This window comes from Coenobita brevimanus, chromosome 63 (genome assembly GCF_032717465.1).
Source record: "Coenobita brevimanus isolate Jiangsu-jjx chromosome 63, ASM3271746v2, whole genome shotgun sequence".
In the NCBI taxonomy this organism is placed as follows: domain Eukaryota; kingdom Metazoa; phylum Arthropoda; class Malacostraca; order Decapoda; family Coenobitidae; genus Coenobita; species Coenobita brevimanus.
In genome coordinates, this window is record NC_137016.1 from 24,032,973 (window position 1) to 24,056,258 (window position 23,286).

Genomic DNA, 23,286 nt, shown 5'->3' on the forward strand with positions numbered 1-23,286 from the left:
GATGTAGTTTGGCGTGGGTAGTTATAAGCTGTAAGTGGGTATGGGTGAGAAATGGTGGGTATGGCTGGGTGTAGTTGGAAGTAGGTGTGTAGGCGTGCTTACAGAGTGGGGAGTTTGGGGGAAGAAAGAGAGGGAGCCGAAGAACAAAGTGTATATGACAAACTGACTACGAGTGTGCTAAAGCGAGGTGGTTGTGGAAAAAATGAAAAGAAGAGTAAGAAGGAGATGGAGAAACAAGATGCAAGAGAACTGATGAGATGGAGGTGGTGAGCCGTGGGAAGCAGGGTCGTTACTGAGTAGGGACAAAAGCTTCTGAAAGTCGTTTAGCCGAGGCCACTGCTGACAGTATGCAGCGTCAGACCAGTGGCGTAGCAGGTCTTCATAGTTGGGAGGGCCAAGTTGGGGCCATGTCCTAATCTGGGGGGAAAGGTGGGGCCATGTCCTAATCTGGGAGGCAAGGTGGAGCCATGTCCTAATCTGGGAGGCAAGGTGGGGCCATGTCCTAATCTGGGAGGCAAGGTGGGGCCATGTCCTAATCTGGGGGGAAAGGTGGGGCCATGTCCTAATCTGGGAGGCAAGGTGGGGCCATGTCCTAATCTGGGAGGCAAGGTGGGGCCATGTCCTAATCTGGGAGGCAAGGTGGGGCCATGTCCTAATCTGGGAGGCAAGGTGGGGCCATGTCCTAATCTGGGAGGCAAGGTGGAGCCATGTCCTAATCTGAGAGGCAAGGTGGAGCCATGTCCTAATCTGGGGGGCAAGGTGAGGCCATGTCCTAATCTGGGAGGCAAGGTGGGGCCATGTCCTAATCTGGGAGGCAAGGTGGAGCCTTGTCCTAATCTGGGAGGCAAGGTGGGGCCATGTCCTAATCTGGGGGGAAAGGTGGGGCCATGTCCTAATCTGGAAGGCAAGGTGGGGCCATGTCCTAATCTGGGGGGCAAGGTGAGGCCATGTCCTAATCTGGGGGGCAAGGTGGAGCCATGTCCTAATCTGGGAGGCAAGGTGGGACCATGTCCTAATCTGGGAGGCAAGGTGGGGCCATGTCCTAATCTGGGAGGCAAGGTGGGGCCATGTCCTAATCTGGGAGGCAAGGTGGAGCCTTGTCCTAATCTGGGAGGCAAGGTGGGGCCATGTCCTAATCTGGGGGGAAAGGTGGGGCCATGTCCTAATCTGGGAGGCAAGGTGGGGCCATGTCCTAATCTGGGGGGCAAGGTGAGGCCATGTCCTAATCTGGGGGGCAAGGTGGAGCCATGTCCTAATCTGGGAGGCAAGGTGGGACCATGTCCTAATCTGGGAGGCAAGGTGGGGCCATGTCCTAATCTGGGGGGCAAGGTGGGGCCATTTCCTAATCTCTGGGGGGCAAGGTGGGGCCAAGTCCTAATCAAGGGGGGGGGGGCAAGGTGGGGCCATCACCTACACCCAACCACACCGACATAATAGCCATCGACACCCACTTACTGTACAGTATATGCATCCCCACCCATCCAAATGCAACCTCAGTCACCCACAATTGCCCACACCCACTCAGTCCCACCAACACAGTATCATAGTTACGTACACTTATCATATACAACCTACACCCACAATTACCTACACCCATGTACTGCATAACTAATCACATTAAACCTCACCAACCTACACCCACCCACTCTTACCTACACCATCCAACACCATCTTAAAAAACCCTACACCTAGAAGAAGACAGGAAGAAATCAGTAGGACAGAAGTTGTGGATGCAATGAAGAAAGTTAAACTGGGGAAAGCCCCAGGAATTGATGAAGTGTGTGGTGAAATGCTGAAGCATGAGGGAGAGATAGTAGCCGAATGGATGTGGAAGATGTGCAGATTGGCCTGGGAGGAAGGTAGAGTCCCGAAGGATTGGAAGTCAGGTATAATTATTCCCTTGTACAAAGGAAAAGGGGAAAAAGAAGTGTGTGGTAATCATAGGGGCATTTGTCTTCTTAGTATAATGGAAAAGTGTATGGTAGGATACTTATTGACAAAGTTAGAGAAAGAACAGAGGAATTAGTTGGAGAACAAGAAGGCTTTAGGAAGAGAAGAGGTTGTGTAGATCAGATATTCATTCTTAGATCTTTAGTGGAAAAGAGTCTAGAGAAGGGAAAGAAGTTGTATGCGGCTTTCATGGATTTGGAGAAAGCATATGACAGGGTGGATAGACAAGAATTGTGGAAAGTGTTAAGAATATATGGAGTAGATGGAAAGTTGTTGAATGCTGTGAAGAGTATGTATGATGGTGCTAAGGCTGCAGTGCGTGTGAATGGTGAACTAAGTGAATTTTTCTCTTTGAAAGTTGGGTTGAAACAGGGATGGGTCATGTCTCCATGGTTATTCAATCTGTTCATGGATGGGGTAATAAAAGAGGTACAGGGTAGGGTAGTGGATGTTGGAGTGGCCCTGGTGAGAGAGGACAGTGTTTGGAAACTCCCTGTACTGTTGTTTGCAGATGATACTGTGTTGTTGAGTGAAGACGAAGGGGAGCTGCATGGCTTGGTGGATGAGTTTGGGAGAGTGTGCAAGAAACGGAATCTAAAGGTGAATGTAGGGAAGAGTAAAGTGATGGTCTTTGAGAGAGGTGAAGTCAGTGAATGGACAGCGAGGTTGGATGGTGAGGAATTGGAATATGTGAGTAAGTTTAAGTACTTGGGTAGTGTGATGAGTAAGGATGGAGGTTTGGAGGGTGAAGTGCTTGAAAGGGTACAGTAGGGAAGAAAGGTTGCTGGTTCTTTGAAAGCAGTGATAAGAATCAGGGAAGTGAGCATGGAAGTGAAAAAGTTACTACATGACAGTATTATGATACCAACTCTAAAGTATGGAAGTGAAGCTTGGATATTGTTGGAGGGACACATATCAAGAGTGAGAGCAGTGGAAATGAGTTATTTAAGACGAGCCTGTGGAGTCACATGAAGAGACAGGTTGACGAATGAGGATATAAAGGAGCGTTGTGGTGTGGATGTGGATGTGATAGGAAGTGTTATGAGGAACACACTGAGGTGGTTTGGCCATGTGGAGAGCATGGAGAGTGAAAGACTGACGAAGAGAGTGTATATGAGTGAGGTGGAGAGGGGAAGAGGGAGGGGGAGGCCGAGGATGAGATGGAGGGATGGGGTGGAGAGGTATATGAGAGAGAGGGGGTGTGAGTTGGGAGCAGGGCAGTGAAATGGCGGGGGACAGGACGACGTGGAGGCGATTTGTTTGTGGCCACCCCAAACGGGACTGAGGCGTCTGGCAATAGACAGACAGATAGACCTATCCACTCCCACCTACATCCACTTACTCCAACCCTCTTCCCTCGCACCTCTTCCTTAGCAATATATTTCTCGTATTTTAACTAATTATTCTCTTCTATGACATTAATATCATTTTGATACTGGAATTATTTGTACTGATATAATCTAAGCAGATGCTGGAGTGTGATGAGCAGAACAAATCGCTATAGAAATGTAAACAATAATACAGTCCAGCGTCTGCGTTGCCATGGCAACCATTTGTTTCCCTGTCCACTGGAGCGACTTCCCAGCCACCCTCTGGCCTCGGTGGCCGACATAAAAATGACGATATTTCCACTGCTTTATCGCGTAGGACTGTTTTCTTGGTGCAGACGGGTGGCTGTACCGATATTACAATACCCATATAGCTTAGTTCTCGCCTGTATAGTCGAATAATTGTATTTAAAGCTAAAATGATGTGCATACCAATGTTACCAACAGTAAAAGTACCCTTGGCCTCTGATTTCGGTTCCAGATTAAAAGGATATTATAAAGACTGTTCGTCTCTCTTACATATTTCGTCCTTGCTGTCTTAGCGGTCATAATTCAAAACCATTCTGTGAGATATTCGTGTCTCTCTGTTAACTGAATTTATGACATGCAATTTCCGGAGACACCCTGTGATCTGGCAACTGTGTGGGGTGATGCGAGGGTGCCATGGCTGTAGCACCGTAGTCGTAAATGATCTTAACCATTTCTTACGATAAATATTCCTTTACGGAAGTAAATCGGTATCAGAAATCGCTGTGTATGGAGGTATTTCCAGCTAAATATTCAGCCTGGTATGGTTGTGAAGTGTTTGGGGGATATACCAGTGAAAACAAAAGGCTCCTGAACACAGGTAAAGGTGAGAAATGTTATGAATATTACGTCATATTTTGTTAGAACTTAATGTGTCACGTCAGCTAATGTGGTGCTAATGTGCACTTGATGTCTGCCTTAACTTCACTACATAACTACACCCAAATTGGCAAGTTTCTCAGTCACATCAGTTGATAATAATAATACAAAATAGATCAACGGCGCTAAGGTAAAATTATTTTAATTCTGATGTCATTTTTAGGGTGTTGTTGGTGAGAGTGTCAAGTTGTAACACTAAGAAGAGAAACCCTTGCAAGTAACTAATTGGCTGATCTAAGTTTAATGGCTGTCTCTTGTATCATTATTAGGTCATTCTGGAGGCTGGTAGTCCGCCTGAAGATGGTACACACTGGCCTCTTGGCCTATACAAGCAATATCACAAAATTATCTCTTAAATGAAAGAAATCGCCAAGATATCACTCTTGTAATTTCTGTGTTGCGTTGGTCTCCCTGGCCCAACATGGATGCCAAAGACTGCAGATTCTAGCTTCATAATTTAAGCAGCAAGATCCACAACAAGGGTTGTTTTTTAACGCTGCTTGAGGTGTTTGTCGCTGATAATATATGGTAATTAACCGTACTGATGTGCTGTTATGGCTGTGTTAGTGAGAATAAAGTCATAGGAGAGTGTAGTTCAAACACGCAGGTTATCTAACCTCGTTGAACTGAATCAATGAATCAGCTCGACCAAAGACATTTGTCAGTTCAACCAACACCTCGAGGTCTTGCAACACCACCCAGTTCCCAGATGTAGGCGTGCTAGCCATTTACCAAATTTGATTTTATTATCATATGAGTAGTTATACCATTAAGGGAAATGGCATAAAAATAGTCATTATTGAAAATATTAAACTTTCATGAACCCTAAGTTGACTAAAAACAAGAAGCCTCAGTAATTTTGCTATGAGTTAAGATTGAATCGGCAGGCTACTGGTCTTATTATACTTGAGAACACTATGTAGCATATTATTTTGCTGTAAATATTCTTTATCCTCAACGTCTGCAATAAATAAGTGGTGTAAGTATTGTACTATCCATACACCCACCCTCCTGCCCCAAAGAAACAGCCGAGAAAGATAAAATAATGGAAATATCGTCATTTTTATGTTGGCCACCGACGAGAGAGGATGAGAGGGAGGTGCTGCTGTTGGCGGGAAAACGAGTGGTTTCCATGGCAACGCAGACTCAACTGGCACATACAAAATATTTGCTGATTTGGGAGTGTGTGCTTGATTTACGACATAAGTAGCTTAGTGGTAAAGACAGTAACATAATACTTCAATGTTTAAGACATAAGTAGCTTAGTGGTAAAGAAAGTAACATAATAATTCTATGTTTGACGCATTACTTTGATAATAAAGTGTGTGCTTGATTTACGACATAAGTAGCTTAGTGGTAAAGACAGTAACATAATAATTCCAAGTTTTACGACATAAGTGGCTTAGTGGTAAAGACAGTAACATAATAATTCAATGTTTTACGACATAAGTGGCTTAGTGGTAAAGACAGTTACATAATAATGTTTGACACATTACTTTGACAATATAAGCCTTCAATATCCCTTGAACCACAAACCTGAGTTGCTTTCCTTTGCTTGTCAGACCGATGTGGGATGACAGTATTGCTGTTTAACTTGGCACCACTGTAACACCAACACTTTTGCCTTTAATATACTTATGTAGGTATAAACGCGATACATAAATGATGCCAGTGTTGTAATGACCCTGTACCCACTCCCCTGTACCAAACACACACACACGGAAGTTACGTTTGTGGAAATATCGTCAGTTTTATGTGGGCCACCGAGGAGACAGGATGAGGGGCAAATCTCTCTCTCTCTCTTCTCTCTGAGTTCCTAAATGGGTGGGGTTGGGGGGGGGGGTAATCTGGATACTCTATAGGGTGCTTGAACAGATAAGCCCAAAATGGCCAAAGTATCCTTTCTGATGTGCTGTTCGTTATATAATGATATATTTACTGACCAAATGCTTTGAATTTTAGTTTGGGCTTATTAGGAATATTTTTTATCTGAGATGTCAGATAATACATAATCGTTACATAAAAGTACATGTACAACATTCCTGAGCCTTTATAAAAATGTCTATAACACCGTTAGATTCCCTGCCGTTACCCTTTACAAATAACCGCTAAATGCAGCCACAGAACTGTACAACCGAATTACTGAAAATAACTGCCACGGAATAGTCCCCCTCCCGAAGAACTGCTGACAGGGACGGTGGTGTTGGCGGGAAAGCCTATGGTGTCCATGGCAACGCAGACTCACGGTGGTACTCCAGCTGGCCTTATTTCGTAACACCTCTACCTTGGCAACTTATTCTGCACTCCACACCACAGTATCTGTATGCATGTTACTGAGGTAAACTATATTTATATTAAAACCATAAAATTACTAAACAAGACAATGTTGAGGTGTTATAGGCAGAATAAATCGCTGAAGGACGGGTGTTAAGAAGCCTACTATGTCACCTTAGCTAATTACTCATCATATTACACCTGGTTAATGTGTGTGTGTGTGTGTGTGTGTGTGTGTGTGTGTGTGAGAGGGAGAGAGAGAGAGAGAGAGAGAGAGAGAGAGAGAGAGAGAGAGAGAGAAGAAATCTGGATGTGAATGTCAATCAATCAATCATTTCCTGCGGCACCCTCGGGGATGCATAGGGCCTCGATGAACTCACACCACCACATCCTATCTTGTGCTGACTCCTCAAGATCTCCCCAACATTCATCTCCAGCTTCCCGTCTCATTGTCCTCACCCACGTCTCTTTTGGCCTTCCTCTACCTCTCCTACCAAGTGCCACCCACCCTGGTGTACCTCGTACTATTCCCTGTCTCCTATACACATGTCCTAGCCACTTCCATCGTGAGAATCTAACATATTCATCGATCGGCTGCACTCCCGTTATTTCTCTAATTCTACTATTTGGTATCCTTTCCCACCACTTAACTCCTAATATTCTTCTAAGTGCTTTATTTTCAAACACCAAGAATTTATTTTCCATAGTCACTGTGCTGTACCAAGACTCGTGTCCATAAATTAAGATACTCCTAACCATTACCTTATAAAGTTTGATTTTTGTATGCACAGAGAAATTGTTATTATTCCAAATATTTTTAAGCATTCCCATTGCCTGATTAGCCTTCTTTAACCTTTCCTCGAATTCAAAGTTCAAAGAACCATCCTTGGCTAAATAAGCACCTAAATATTTAAACCTATCAACTTGCTTTACAACCATACCTCCAATTACACATTCCTGCGCATTTTCCATATTCATATTGATTATTTCAGTTTTTCCACAATTAATAACCAAACCCACCTTGCGACCTTCACTCACCAAACAGTCCAACACTCTCTGCATCTCTTCTGGCCCATCACAAATCAAAACTATATCATCTGCATAATCTAAATCCAAAAGTTTCCTGTTCTCTCCCCAAAGTATACCTGCACCGGTTTCTGTTCCAACGCGTTTCATAATGTAATCAATGACCAATATAAATAGTAAAGGCGATAGAACACCACCTTGAATTACTCCGGACTTGACTTCAAACGAATCACTCAGACAACCATCAACCATCACTTTACAAAATGTGTCCTCATGCATGTTCATAATGACCCTCACAAACTCCTCTGGTATTCCATAATGTCTCATGATCTTCCCCATAGTCTCTCTCGAAACACTATCAAAAGCTTTTTCAAAATCAACAAAACAAAGACTTAACGGTACTCTCATTTCATTAACTTGCTGCATCAAATGCCTAACTATAAAGATCTGATCATTGCAACCACGTCCCTTTCTAAAACCAGCCTGTTCATCCCTCAGAATACCCTCAACCACTGGCTCCAACCTATTTAACAACACTCTACTGAAAACTTTCAAAGCTATCGGTGACAAAGAGATTCCCCTCCAATTACCACATTCACTCAGGTCTCCCTTCTTCGGAACTTTAACAATCACACCATTCTTCCAAACTGATGGTAGTAACCCCGTCACCCATATCTTATTGAATAGCTTGGTCAAGATCATTATTAATCTATCCCCCTCCACTTTAAACATTTCTGGAAATAAACCATCCTCCCCTGGTGCCTTATTATTCTTTAACTGTTTTACTGCTTTCTCCACTTCTGCAAGCCTCAACTCTCCTGTTTCTATATTTAAATCTTCCTGAGCAGACGGTATATCCTCTTCTGGTGGTATTGGTCTATTAAGATCTGTCTCAAAATGCTCTTTCCATCTATTTTTAATATCTCCATCTTTGGTCAATAAATTTCCTTCCCTGTCTCTAACTGGTATTTCCTTGCGTTTACCTTTATTACCACTCAGTTCTCTAATCGATTCATATGCTATTCTTTGACTCTGTCCATCATTTTTGTTTATTAAGATTTCAGTCTCTGCAACCTTTTCATCCACACATCTTCTTTTATCTCTCCTAGCTAACCTTCTTACTTCTGAATTCAAACTCCAGTACGCAGCTCTTGCTAATTCAATCTCTTGTTCATCAACGCATTGCATCTCACTCCTCAATTTAGCCTCACCTCTCTTTTTTATCATATCCCACGTTTCCTCTGATATCCATTTCTTTCTCCTGAAGCTATGTCTCCTTCCAATCGTACATTCAGCAGTCTCATGCAAAACTTTGTTCACATCCTCCCACGTCTCATCTACACTTCTCTCCCCCTCTTCCAACGTTTCCAACACCAAAAACCTATTTCTGCATTCTAATCTGAATTCCTCCTTTTCTTCTCCTTCCCTTCTAAGCTTAACAATATCGTATCTTCCAACACCAGATTTTTCCTTCTTCTGATTTTTAAGTTTAAACCTTATTTTTGCAATGTTGAGTTGATGGTCACTACCAATATCCGCTCCCCGTTTAACATGAACATCTAGCAGAGAACTTCTATGCCTCCTACTGATAGCGATGTGATCAATCTGATTTTTATATTTTCCACACGGCGACACCCAAGTTGTCTTGTGTATATTGCAATGCTGAAAGAGTGTGCCCCCAATGACTAAGTCATTTGCTAGACAGAAGCTTCCAAACCTCACTCCGTTTTCACTCATCCTACTACCAACTCCCATCTTACCCATACATGCCTCAAATCCCTCATTTGAACAGCCCATTACTGCATTAAAGTCTCCAACGCAGATCAAAACATCATGTCTAGGTACCCTTCCCACTCCTTCTTGCAACTTTTCATAAAATGTGTCTTTCCTTTCATCGAGTGCATCATTAGTAGGTGCATAACACACAAACAGACTGATGTTGCCATGATTTGATTTAAACCGTGCGTATAACAATCGTTCATCTATAGGATCCCACTCACATAAAGCCTTATTTGCCTTACAACCCAGCAACAATCCTACTCCCTGATAATGCATTCCGTCCTGTCGACCAGATATCAATAAACGTATACCATCCTCCAAATCCAACTTATCGACTCCAGTTAATCTAGTTTCTGTCAGAGCACAAATATCAAGTCCGTAATTTTGAAAAACCTTCACTAACTCATCAATTTTACCGTCATGATTTAGCGTTCTCACATTCCAGTTACCAATTTTATTTGTATTTTTTGCATTGACAAAGGAATTAGATTGTAATTGAGGCAACCGTGAGATTCTTAGCACCCCCTGCCCATTTAAGGGCTCCACGGGACTGGGGATGTGAATGTAGGAAAGAGTAAAAATTCTTGTGTTTGAGAGGAATGACGTGATGGAGTGTGTGTGTGTGTGTGTGTGTGTGTGTGTGCCTTTAATACACTGCCAACTCACCTGCAGGCCCTTGTGTGTTGCGGAGACGGCTCAGGCTGCTGGTGTGGGCGTGGGGATGGCAGTGAGTGTGCTGAAATGAGACAGAGGAAATAAGCATGTATACCTATTAATTAAACAAGGAGTTAATTATCACACGCGTGTATACTGGCACTTATTGAATACCCTCACAGCACACACACACACACACACACACACACATACATACATACACACAAACTTGCATGCATACTATTAACATAACATTTAGAATTAAATACCCTCATAGTACACTCACACACACACACACACACACACACACACACACACACACACACTAGCATGCATACTCTTAACATAACATCTAGAATTAAATACCCTCATAGTACACACACACACACACACCAACTAGCATCATACTCTTTAACATCTACAATTACTACTAGTACACTTTATTGAGGCTAGTGTTTCATAGCAATGTATATGCTTTTCCAATTTATTTATGTATAGACTTGTTATGGGCTATAATTAGATGTGTTGTATATGGTGTGTATGGTATATGGTGTGTATGGTATATGGTGTGTATGGTATATGGTGTGTATGGTATATGGTGTGTATGGTATATGATGTGTACGGTATATGGTGTGTATGGTATATGGTGTGTATGGTATAGGTGTGTATGGTATATGGTGTGTATGGTATATGGTGTGTATGGTATATGGTGTGTATGGTATATGGTGTGTACAGTAATGGTATGTATGGTATATGGTGTGTATGGTATATGGTGTGTATGGTATATGGTATGTACGGTATATGGTGTGTATGGTATATGGTGTGTATGGTATATGGTGTGTATGGTATATGGTATGTACGGTATATGGTGTGTATGGTATATGGTGTGTACAGTAATGGTATGTGCGGTATATGGTGTATGGTATATGGTGTGTATGGTATATGGTGTGTATGGTATATGGTGTGTACGGTATATGGTGTGTATGGTATATGGTGTGTATGGTATATGGTATGTACGGTATATGGTGTGTATGGTATATGGTGTGTATGGTATATGGTATGTATGGTATATGGTGTGTATGGTATATGGTGTGTATGGTATATGGTGTGTACGGTATATGGTATGTACGGTATATGGTATGTACGGTATATGGTGTGTACGGTATATGGTGTGTACGGTATATGGTGTGTATGGTATATGGTATTTATGGTATATGGTGTGTATGGTATATGGTGTGTATGGTATATGGTATGTATGGTATATGGTGTGTATGGTATATGGTATGTATGGTATATGGTATATGGTGTGTATGGTATATGGTGTGTATGGTATATGGTGTGTATGGTATATGGTGTGTATGGTATATGGTGTGTATGGTATATGGTGTGTATGGTATATACAACAGTTTTGTTACATACAGCACCAAAATAACTTGGATGGACTGACCAATATAACTAATTTTCCAACACCACCGCCAATGCCACCACCTCCTCAACCACTTATTAATTACAAATACTTCACATTTATTGTTGCCTTTGTTACTTTATCTCGGTGTGTGTGGGGAAGAGCAGACCCATCAAGCACATGCAAGAAGGCGCCTTGCTGTGGCAAGCAGAGCCTGGCCAGGATGGGAACAGAGTCCTTCCACATGGCGAGGTGCAGGTAAAATGGAAGAAGCATAGCCAAGACGATATGCTTTATTTCGTAACACCTCTACCTTGGCCACTTATTCCGCACTCCACACCTCAGTACCTATTTGCATGTTACTGATGTAAACTGTATTAAAACCATATAATTACTAAACAAGACAATGCTGAGGTGTTATAGCCAAAATAAATCGCTAAAGGATGGGTGTTACGAAGCCTACTTGAATGATTGATGGCCCAGGTTGTCTGTCTTCACGGCTTATTTCACGAAGCTCGGTGCCAGAAAAAGACAATACTGTGGCTGTACATCCTGGCCACAGCATTTCTTCGTGACTCGCATCATATTTTAATGCTGACCTACCGTTATAACTCAGCGCTCAAGGTGGACAGTGGCAATTTTAGGCCAAGTCTGAGTAGAAGGAGTATAGTCTAGAGTTTTGATTATTAGTATTATTATTATTATTATTATTATTATTCCTGCCACCTCCAGACGATTTTACTCCGATGTGACAAGAGTGAATTCTATAAGGAACACAGGAGACTCCGCAACACCTGCTACTTTGCGATTAATTTTTCATATTACACCCTAACATTTATCCTTCCCATCTCTAACATGACAATTTTCATCGATAACATAAACAGGGAGACTGAGGTGTAACTAGCAGAATAAATCGCCAAGGTAAGGGTGTTACGAAATAGATGTTGGAATAAGACAGTGATTCTGCGTTACCATGGAGATCACCTCTCCTTGCTGCTATGAGAGAGAGAGAGAGAGAGAGAGAGAGAGAGAGAGAGAGAGAGAGAGGCATTTCTTCCCATATACACGTTCCTGTAGCAGTGAATTATAATACATACAACTGTGTGTTGTATTTATCACTGTAATATTCACTCTTAGTTCCATATATGAGAGAAGGGGGTGTGAATTGGAAGCGGGGCAGTGAAATGGCGGGGGACAGGGTGACGTGGAGGCGATTTGTTTGTGGCTACCCCGTATAAGGGATAGAGGCGTCTGGCAATAGATAGACAGATAGATAGATAGATAATTCCGTTGTGAAGGGTTTGGTGGCGTTGTGAATAGCGATCAAAATATTACGTCAAAGAATCCTATACGGCACTAAGGCCTGGGATGATTTATAACTATGCCCCGTGGGTGTTGTGAGAGCGTCAGGCTAGCATTTATAAAGGATCCTAACTAATCTACAGCATAAACTCAACGCCATAAGTTATCTAGTATGACAGGTGGTTTGTCTGTCATATTTTGTCACTGTAATATTGACTAATTATTTTGTAAAGTGTTTGTTAGTTGCCTGAGTGATGCTAAGCGTCTATACAGGCAGTTATATACACAGTTTATGTTTAGAACAGTTTATACAGTAAATACAGCACAGGTTTTGGCTGAACTAAATCAGCGGGTTTGCCTAATGTGCTGTTAGTGTAGATAGGTTTTCTGTGTTAATCACACTACATAACTACCCAATAAAATGCCTCCTTCCTGCATACATAATTAACAGTAATAACACAGAAATAAATCAATGCAGCTAAAATAATATTACCATTAAAACAATAAGTTGCACTGCTTGGTGGTGCTGTAGTAAAGACTGTCAGGTTTGGATACCAAGAACAGAAACAGCAGGTATAAGTTGACCTGAGCCTTTCCAATCACTTTACCTGGTACATTTTGTACAATCAAACTTAGCCTGACGTCTGGCCTGTCTTGTCCTACCCTAACAAATGTTCTGTTCTCACACAGCATCAGTCTTGGTCTATCCTCTCCTATTTTCCCTTTCTGCACTACACCCTCCTTTCATCCACCACACCAACCACTTCAGACCAACCATGCTTCGAACCTGCCAGTGCTCCAGCATTTTCTTAAATACTGGGGTTTAATTTACCCAACTGATGGTGCAATTAATGTTGTTATATGGCATGTGTTCACTTGGGTTCAGCCAGACAGCCGCATCAATGATAACTGCAGCTTAAACACACATTACCTGACTTGAAGGAAGCAGTTCAACCCAAACCTTGAACCTTTTCCAGCACAGACTGACACACAACAGTTCCCACATCAGCACTGCATTACCTGTTGACCAGGTGTGGATTTTACCACCAGGATAATAAGAAAATAAAGGAGATATACCATAGGAAATATAGTTATTTGTAATATTAACACCATACAAACCATCCCTTTATTACAAACTAGGAAGTAAAGCTGTTTTTATTTGTCTTAAGAGTGTAACTGGGATGGTACGTTTCCTCCTTATATTGGCAATACTGAAAGAATATTATTTTTGGCATAAATAATGTTGTTCAGGTACACAGGCGATACATAAGTGATCCAGTGTTGTAATAACCATATACACACCCGCCTGTACCAAAAACACACAGCTGGCAGGTGAAGTTAGTGAAATATCGCCATTTTTATGCTGGTCACCGCGGAGTGAGGATGAGAGCGACGTCTCTCTCTCTCTCTCTCTCTCTCTCTCTCTCTCTCGTTAGCCAGTAAGATGAAGTTGACGGGAAAGCAAATATCTCCATGGCAACGCAGACTCCCGGTCTTATTGCAAATGACATTTGAGAATTCCTAACACATCTTGCTTACCGATTTATTCTGCATATCAGACCTAGTTAATGAGTTTGGAAGTTAGTGTGTGAAACAAAATCTGAAACTAAATTATGGCAACGACTAAAATTACCGTCTTTGAAAGGAATGATGTCAGTGATGCTATACTCCTTCTACACTAACTTGGCCAAAAACTGCCTTCACTCTACTCTGAATTGTGACTAGTAGCCAGAGATTAACACTAATATATGATGCCAGTCACGAATAAGTGCTATGGAATGGCTGAAGAGAACACAGGTTGCACCTAAAAATGCCGTCTCTCCATCATGAATGCCAAGCTGTAATAATTATAGTTCCCCACTAGAGTATGATGTTAGTCACGACGTGCAGCGAAAGGGATGTAGGGCCATAGCAGTCTTTTTCTGCAACTGAGCTATGTGAAATAAGCTACAAGATAACCAACACCTGGGCTAAGTTATGGTGAAACATTGTCACGAAGCTAGTCACGAAGAAGTGCTGTGAGTACAGCCACAGCATTGTCTTTTTCTGCCAATTAGCTGTGTGAAATAAGCTGTAAGACGACGACAATTTGGGCCACGTTAAGGTGAAAGAACTATAGGCCATGTGTTATTCTGTGCACCAGGCCAACCCATCTCAGAGTACTATGAACAGAACAATATTGGGGTTGGAAAGAAACTGATTGCATTGCTGATGAATCATATATATATATATATATATATATAAAAGAATGTATGTACAATGTGTGTGTGCATGTATTTGTATGTATGTATGTATGCATGTCTATGTATGTACAGTATGTGTGAATATGTATGTATATACTGTATGTATGATGTATGTATGTATGTATGTATGTATGATGTATGTACGTAGATGTCCACTACAAGCACTACACCATTTCTTGTTTGCACACACACACTTTTTCAGCCACCTGCTACGTGAAATAAGCTGCAAAAGGACGAAATTTGGACCAAGTTAAGGTGAACCAACTACAGTCATCTTTCACAGTGATTATTTAGGGCAGCTTTCTCTTTGCCTGTCACCTGAGATACTGCACTACTGAGCAACACATCAAACCTTTACCCACACCACATTGGTTTATTGTTGGAAGGACACAAGGCGAGAGTGAGAGCAGTGGAAACGAGTTATTTGAGAGGAGCATGTGCAGTTACATGGAGAGACAGACTGACAAATAAGGAAGTGAAGGAGTGTTGTGGTGTGGATGTGGATGTGTATGTTTGTGTATATAAGTGTAGTTATGTGTATGTTTTCACGTGGAGTTACATGGAGAGACAGGCTGACAAATAAGGAAGTGAAGGAGCGTTGTGGTGTGGAAGTGGATGTGTATGTATGCGTATATAAGTTTATGTATGTGTATGTATGTTTTCATGTGCAGTTACATGGAGAGACAGGCTCACAAATAAGGAAGTGAAGGAGTGTTGTGGTGTGGAAGTGGATGTGTCTGTATGTGTTGTTACATAGCCTATGATTTCATCATCCTTTGTGTGATTTTTAACGCACAGTTGCTGCATGTTTGATCACGAGCGTGTTCTGCCTCAGTTCCCCCCTTCTACCGTTATAGTAGAGTAAGTCGTTCTCTCTGTTGTCCAGAGCGGGATTGTGAACTCTATGTCCCCATGGCTTCATTTGCGCGTCCTTATTACAAGTTGTATCAAGCTCTCCTGGCTCCTATATAATGAGCTCAGTCTCTGCATCATTGCCACTTAGATCTGCTCCTCATTTTGTTCACATCTCTGTCCTCCCCTGTACAGATATTATTATTGTGAGTGCTCAAGAAATCTCCAAACATCTAGCAGCTGTGTGTAATTTGAGTATAACTGTTGTATTTTTTCTTGTACTGTGTAGCATAAGGTTAATTCTTAGGCCTAGTGAGGTTTTTGATTAATGTTGGGTTTTATGTCAGTCATGTTTGATAATATTTTGTATCTGTAATAATTTATCTGGCATTCACTGAGTATTATCTGGTATCTCATTTTATCAGGGCTGACTTAGATAAATTTACTCTTGCTAATTTCGTGTTAATAGAGGCTATTGCAGTTAACCATATATTTAACCTGTTTTTTGCCATTACATTATCCTTATGAGTTCTGAATGTTTTGTTGTTAGTTTGAGCATTAAACTTTAACTTGTAATTTTACCTAACTCTTTTGTTTTGAACCTGGAACTTTACGGGACAGTAGTGACTCTTAGTATTCTCACTTAAAGTGTACGTTATCTTTCTCTGTTCCGTAACATAAATTTGGCGACCTCATATCAGGATATTCAGGATATTATCATAAGGATATTGTTTGATATTTTGTGACTGTGATATATTCATGATGGCTACTATTTCTACACTTGATGAAGCCAAAGATTTTTTGTCAAATGTGCAAACAGTGTGTGATATAGAAAACAGAACAAAGAATGAACTTAAGCTTGTTGCTCAACAATTGGGAATTGCAGTTCACTCTCATCATTCTAAAGATCAAATTGTTGGCATGATTAATAAAAGCTTGTTTAATGTAACTCCTCCAAATGAGCAAACGCAGATTGAATTAGCTAAGTTACAGCTAGCTCTGCAGGAGGCTAAGGCTAAGGAGGCGGAGTCTCGTGTTAAGGAAGCAAATGCTCGTATTGAAGAGGCACAGGTACAGGCTCAGGCACAAATTGAACTTGCCAGGATTCAGGCAGACCATGAGTATCGCATGAAACAAGGTGGAACTGGGTCATCTAGCTCTGATGATTTTGATGTGGCTAAAAATGTTAAACTTGTCCCTCCTTTTAATGAATCTGATTTAACAAAGTATTTTCAGTTGTTTGAGAGGGTAGCTACAGGTTTTAATTGGCCTAAGGAGTATTGGCCAGTACTCCTTCAAACTGTTCTCACCGGTAAAGCTCAAGTAACTTATGCATCTTTGCCTCAGGATCAGTCTGATAATTATGATGTAGTTAAGAGCTTGATTCTTAAGGCCTATGAGCTTGTTCCTGAAGCCTATAGAGTAAAATTTAGGACAACTTACAAGCAAGATAAGCAATCCCATGTTGAGTATGCAAAAATCAAAGAAGATTTGTTGGAGCAGTGGTTAAATTCTAAGAATGTGGATTCTGATTTTGACAAATTTAAGCAGATGATTTTGCTGGAGGACTTCAAAAGGTGTATTTATAAAGATGTAAGCCTATATCTTGATGAGAAAAGAATAGATAATTTGTCTGATGCTGCAGTTTTAGCTGATGAGTATGTTCTCACTCACAAGAGATATTCTAGAGAAAAAGGGAAAGCTGAGAGTAAGTACGTTGCCTCTACTCAGAGTACAGGTAACAGGAAAGAGAATAAGGATGATGTTTCTCAGGAAGTAAATACCAGCTTCACCTCTAGATTTCAGAAAAGTAAATGTACTTATTGTAGTAAGCTTGGTCATACTACGGAGAGATGTTTCAGGAGACAGCGTGATGTGAACAAAAAGGAGTCTTTAAATATTCAGTCAATTGGTCTAGTGTCCACTCTTGAGAGTTCCCAGAATTCTTTAACTGAGTTAACTGAACCTGCTTTGAGGGGTAACTTAAATTCTCATGATGGAGCTCCTCTTTTGAGCAGTAACGTGGGTGACACTCTCAAGAGTTCATGTGCTAATTTCCTGTCTGATGGTTTTGTCAGTCCTCTGGACAGTAATGACAGGAAATCAGTTCAAATATATCGTGATACAGGTGCTTGCCAATCCCTTATGCTGACCAGTGTTCTAGGCTCTAATTTTAATTCCTCTGATGAAACTGTAATCTTACAAGGTGTGGGGAATAATTACTTCTCTGTTCCTCTGTGCAGAGTGAATTTAGAGTCTGGTTTTGTTAATGGTTCTGTTATGGTTGGGTTGGTTGAGACACTCCCAATGTCAGGTGTAACTTTCTTACTTGGAAATGATATTGGTGGAAGTCAAGTGTGTCCAGCTCCTCAGTTGTCTGGTGAGCCAGTGGCTGCATCCCAGGATTGTGATGTCCCTGATGTGTTCCCTGCATGTGCTGTCACTAGGGCTAAGTCTAAAGTTACTGGTGATTTAGAGGATAATGATGATGATGATGTTATCCTAGCTGACACTTTTCTTGCTAATTTGGACCACTCACCAGATGAGGCAGTACCCCGTAGTGTTGATAATTTGTCTCGTCAAGAGTTGGTTGAGTTGCAGGTTGCTGACCCTGAGTTGAAAGGTCTAGCTAACTCTGCTTGCAGTGAGGAAGAGTCAGCTGGTGCTTCTACTTGTTATTATGTAAAGTCAGGAGTACTTATGAGGAAGTGGAGACCCCCAACAGCATCAGCCGACTGTGAATGGGAGGTTGTACATCAAGTTGTCATCCCTCGTGTTTGTAGGCAGGATATCATTAGAGTGGCTCATGATTCCAGTTTGGCAGGACACCTTGGAGTGAGGAAGACTGTGGCACGCATTTTGAAACACTTCTACTGGCCAGGTATCTTCAGGGATGTTTCCTGGTATTGTAAATCTTGTCACACCTGTCAAGTTGTGGGGAAGTGTAATCAGACCGAAAAGGTTGCACCTCTAGTTCCCATTCCTCCTTTTGAGGCGCCTTTCACCCGTGTGTTGGTGGATATTGTGGGCCCTCTTCCTAAGACTTCTTCAGGATTTTCTTATGTGTTGACCATGATTGATATGGCTACTCGTTATCCTGAAGCCATTCCACTTAGAAACATCTCAGCAAAGAACGTGGTTAAGGAAATGCTAGGGTTCTTCACAAAGTTTGGTCTGCCTAAGGAGGTACAGTCAGACCGGGGAAGTAATTTCATGTCGAATGTTTTCAAGCAGTCTCTGAAAGAGTTGGGCATCTCCCAGATCACGTCTTCAGCTTACCATCCCCAGACCCAAGGAGCGTTGGAGAGATACCATCAAACACTCAAATCAATGCTCAAGAAATACTGTTTGGAACATCAGAAAGACTGGGATAAAGGTCTTCCATTCGTTGTGTTTGCTGCAAGAGAATCTCCAAATGAATCACTGGGCTTCTCACCTTTTGAACTACTGTTTGGCCATGAAGTAAGAGGACCCCTTAAGCTACTCAAGGAATGCTGGCTGTCGGAGGAAGATGACGTCAACCTGCTGGAGTATGTGATGAAGTTCAAAGAACGGCTGTCCACTGCTTTACAGCTGGCGAGAGAGAATTTAGGAGCTGCTCAGGAGAAGATGAAGACTTGGTATGATAAGAAGTCCAGGTTACGCCACTTTCAGCCAGGAGATCAGGTTTTGATTCTGCTACCAGTTCATGGGCAACCTCTTCAAGCCAAGTTTAGTGGCCCTTATTTCGTGGAGAAGAAACTCAGTGATGTCAACTATGTCATCGCCACACCAGATCGTAGAAAGAGCAAGCAACTATGTCACATCAACATGCTTAAGTTATATCACAGGCGGGACGAAAATAATCCAGTCTGCACTGTAGCTGTTCCACCCGAGTCTGCAAGTGAAGCTCTCCCATGCAGTATGAGCCTGAGTGATAGTTTGGGGAAGAATCCTGATGTCATGAATGATCTCCAGACTAAGCTTTCTCATCTACCTCCCAAGGAAAGGCAGGAGTTTTCGGCATTACTGCAGGAGTACCCGCAAGTGTTCCGTGCTACTCCAGGAAGAACCACTGTGTTGATGCATGATGTCGATGTTGGAGACACAAAGCCAATTAAACTGCCTCCTTACCGTGTGAACCCAGTGAAAGTTCCTCTCATCCAGAAGGAGCTTGGCTACCTGTTGGACCACAAGATGATTGAGCCCTGTCAGAGCGAGTGGAGTTCTCCTGTCACTCTGGTCCCTAAGCCAGGTGGGTCACAGCGGCTTTGCATTGACTACAGACGTGTTAATCAGATAACCAAAACAGACACTTACCCTCTCCCTCGTGTGGAAGATTGCATAGACAAGATCGGAAAGGCTAGGTACATAAGTAAGTTTGATTTGTTAAAGGGATACTGGCAAGTACCTATGACTGAACGTGCTAGGGAGATCTCATGTTTTGTAACATTAGGAAAGACATTTGCATGTTCTGTAATGCCATGTACAGATTGTTTTAGAGTAATAAGAAATTTCCTTTGTAAATTTCTTTTTTCTTTGTGGGGAGGTGTTACATAGCCTATGATTTCATCATCCTTTGTGTGATTTTTAACGCACAGTTGCTGCATGTTTGATCACGAGCGTGTTCTGCCTCAGTTCCCCCCTTCTACCGTTATAGTAGAGTAAGTCGTTCTCTCTGTTGTCCAGAGCGGGATTGTGAACTCTATGTCCCCATGGCTTCATTTGCGCGTCCTTATTACAAGTTGTATCAAGCTCTCCTGGCTCCTATATAATGAGCTCAGTCTCTGCATCATTGCCACTTAGATCTGCTCCTCATTTTGTTCACATCTCTGTCCTCCCCTGTACAGATATTATTATTGTGAGTGCTCAAGAAATCTCCAAACATCTAGCAGCTGTGTGTAATTTGAGTATAACTGTTGTATTTTTTCTTGTACTGTGTAGCATAAGGTTAATTCTTAGGCCTAGTGAGGTTTTTGATTAATGTTGGGTTTTATGTCAGTCATGTTTGATAATATTTTGTATCTGTAATAATTTATCTGGCATTCACTGAGTATTATCTGGTATCTCATTTTATCAGGGCTGACTTAGATAAATTTACTCTTGCTAATTTCGTGTTAATAGAGGCTATTGCAGTTAACCATATATTTAACCTGTTTTTTGCCATTACATTATCCTTATGAGTTCTGAATGTTTTGTTGTTAGTTTGAGCATTAAACTTTAACTTGTAATTTTACCTAACTCTTTTGTTTTGAACCTGGAACTTTACGGGACAGTAGTGACTCTTAGTATTCTCACTTAAAGTGTACGTTATCTTTCTCTGTTCCGTAACAGTGTATATAGCCTAAGTGCAGTTATGTGTATGTTTTCATGTGGAGTTACATGGAGAGACTGACAAATGAAGACGTGAAGGAGCGTTGTGGTGTGGATGTGAACGTGATAGAAAGGGTTAGGAGAAAGACACTGCGGTGGTTTGGCCATGTGCAGAGGATGAGAGACCGACAAGGAGAGTGTGAGTGAGGTGGAGGGGAGGAAAGGGAGAGGGAGGCCGAGAATAAGATGGAGGGATGGAGTAGAGGGGTATATGAAAGAGGGTGATGTGAGCTTGGAGAAGAGCAGTGAAATGACGGGAGACACGATGACATGGAGGCGATTCGTTTGTGGCCACCCCTTACAGGATTAAAGCGTCTGGCAATAGATAGATAGATAGACAGAAAGACGTTTATTCTTATCTGATAATGATCCCCATCCCATTTCAGCTGGGTTGATAGCCAAGTGTAGTCAGTTTGGTTTTTTTTTTTTTTTTTTGACTAGTAACCAAGGAGATTCACATTAACCATAACTAAGGCTCATCGAATTTCACGTAACCACGACCTAATACTGTATTCAGGTGGGGGATTGATTTGACTAGTAACCAAGGAGATTCACATTACCTTATAACTAAGGCTCATCGAATTTTACGTAACCATGACCTAATACTGTATTCAGGTGGGGGGGGGTTTGATTTGACTAGTAACCAAGGAGATCCACATTACCTCATAACTAAGGCTCATCAAATTTCACGTAACCACGACTTAGTATACAAGGTGTGAAGGACTGATCTGACTAGTAACCAAGGAGACTCATACGAATTACACGTAACACAACTAAGTATTCGGAGCGTGACTGAAAAATATAATAATAATAATAATAATAAATACTGCACGACACATTAACCGTATGAAAATCAGCTTATACTATACTACTACCATCATGCTAACTATCCTACTTAGCGATAGGATGAGGCAGCATCCACAAACATTTATACCAGATTCAAATAGCCAGGGGGAACAAGGCGTCGGGGATGATGATGATGATGATTTTGATGATGATGATGATGGAGGAGGAGGAGGAGGAGGAGGAGAAGGAGGATAATGATGGTGGTGGTGGTGGTGGTGGCGGTGATGGTGGTGGTGGTGGTGGTGGTAGTGGAGGCGGTAATAATAATGATGATGGTATTTAAACAGAAATCGAGCCAGTAGAAATATCCGGTATTCTGTTGACAAATATACCTTTAAACATTAGATATATGAGTATGGACAGTGACAACACCAACATGATATATAAACAACAACAGGCTCAATTTTACTAAGAACTGGTTGGCAACAGCTGGGCCTGCCATCGTCACTTCTCCATCAATAAAATTTCGTAACCATACTTCAGTTTCTCCTACTCTCTCTCTTACTCGTGGGCACTCTCTCTAACATTATCTAAATCATATCTCTTAACCATGCTGCAGTTTCTCCTATTCTCTCTCTCTAACCCAGGCAGTTCCGGCCCATCAGCCGTGGGTAGAGCATCACTGCAGAGCTAGTGAAACTCGGCTAGCGGAACCAATAGACGTCATGGCCAGAACACCTGCTACTGCCTAAGACGCGCTGAGGGGGGCATCTGACAGCACATCCGAGTAGCTGGGAGCCCAGATCAGGGGAATCGTGTGTTGGTTCAACGTTAAGGCTGCGTACGGCTTCATCACGCGACAGGACACTGGTGCTGATGTTTTCGTGCACAGTTGAGTGATCGTTGCACCCAATACACGGCACCTCCAGCACTCTCTTGGCGAGTATGAGACGGTGGAGTTCAGTCTCTCACAGTCTCCTAAGGGTCCTGAGGCCAGGGATGTCTCTGGGCCGGGGTGTGCTGCTGTGCAGGGCTCTGCCTATGCACGATGACGTCCCACGGGCCGGAGACACCGGTCCAAGGGTCCTAGGTGCTCTGGGGAGATGGACACCATCGTTGCGATGTGCATCGCGACGGCGAGGGCTTTCTGCGGTGATGACAGGGCGGCTCTGCGCACTCTCCTCCCTCAAATCATTGAGGAGAATGGGCTGCCCCGCCTTGCCATTCCCAAAATTTTCACCCTCAATGCCCGTCCCGCCACTCGTCAGGAGCACTGGCCCCGGCCACTGCAGCCAGTCCCACCCCACACGACACCGCGGAAATGGCTGCAGTTGGATGCTCCTCTCAACAGGGCGACTGCTACCACTCCTAATGACCCAGCTTCGACTATGGACCTAGATACGACCACCGCTGAGATCCACTCACCTCC